Genomic DNA, 1,384 nt, shown 5'->3' on the forward strand with positions numbered 1-1,384 from the left:
TTTCAAAAATGTATCAGAGAAAAGGTATGTGTTGCTTTGTAAACAGTTCAGAACATACATCACCTATGTACATGACCACAACTGCAACTTGGCACAGATATATTCTCACTCACATAGAGTATGATGGTTGTCTCAACCTCTTCCCCCATCCTCCCCCAGAATCTCTTCTCTCCAAGGAGGTGGGGGGGGGGGGGTTGGGTGGTGGCTGGAGGATAGAAACATCAGTGCAGGTCATGCCTCATGGGAGGGCCAGGTTTCCGCAGTAGGCTGGACGAGGAGTGGGTGTGCTTGAGAGAATCATTATGAGTTTTATATTCCATAACTGTATTGAGAGGAAGGTTAAGAACTCGCTTCAAAGTGTCACGGATTCGTCCTGTTGTTACTGTGTCCTGTGCACTTCGATTCCAAATAGAGATAATGTTCTCCAGAAATCTCACTGATATGACAGCACCACAGATCTCATCTCCAACCATGAACTGTTCACCTAGCATTGCCAATATCATGTTCTCTCAACACCGTGAAGCCAGTCCTTGGCGTAAACGAACAATCCATTTCCCCCCATTCTTATTCCCAACATCTTCTCACATGGGCTTTATTCCATCTTTAAAAATATGTATATCCGAGTGTGAAGTTAGGTCAACAGGAAGGACTAAACGACTATCGTAACCCCAAAACTGTTCCACTGATGCAAATCTTCCAAGTAACCTGAGGTTCTGGTCATAATTTTGTGTTGTAGTCTGCTTTCCTGGTGCTCGACGACTGAACCATATACAATAAGTATACTGCACTCTATGCTTCCCACACTTAACTTCAACTGGTGGCAATGGGTTTTCTGTCTCCTTTGAGTCGCGATTTCCACCCTCTTCTTCACCCGAGTCATCATTAGATTTACGAGCATCGTATTTGTTAACCATGGTGGACATGATATAAGAGTTGTCAACTACACAGTACGCTGTCTCCCGCGTTAGCGAGGTGGCGCAAAGAAACAGACGAAAGAAATGGCCCAAACCCACCCACATACACATGTATATACAAACGCGTCCACACACGCACATATACATGCCTACACATCTCAACGTATACATACATATACACAAACAGACATATACATATATACACAAGTACATAATTCATACTGTCTGCCCTTATTCATTCCTGTCGCCACCTCGCCACATATGAATTTGACAACCCCCTCCCCCCGCATGTGTGCGAATTGGCACTAGGAAAAGACAACAAGGGCCACATTCGTTAACACTCAGTCTTTAGCTGTCAGATATAATGCAAGGAAACCACAGCTCCCTTTCCACATCCAGGCCCCACAGAACTTTCCATGGTTTACCCCAGACGCTTCACAAACCCTGGTTCAATCCATTGACTGTAAGTC

General features: G+C 44.7%; 1 pseudogene; it reads right to left on the bottom strand.

Moving 5' to 3' along the window:
- Positions 1 to 221: 221 nt before the first annotated feature.
- Positions 222 to 923, bottom strand: LOC139747762 (eukaryotic translation initiation factor 4E type 2 pseudogene; annotated as a pseudogene).
- Positions 924 to 1,384: the final 461 nt, after the last annotated feature.

The sequence above is a fragment of the Panulirus ornatus genome, chromosome 70 (assembly GCF_036320965.1).
Source record: "Panulirus ornatus isolate Po-2019 chromosome 70, ASM3632096v1, whole genome shotgun sequence".
NCBI lineage: Eukaryota > Metazoa > Arthropoda > Malacostraca > Decapoda > Palinuridae > Panulirus > Panulirus ornatus.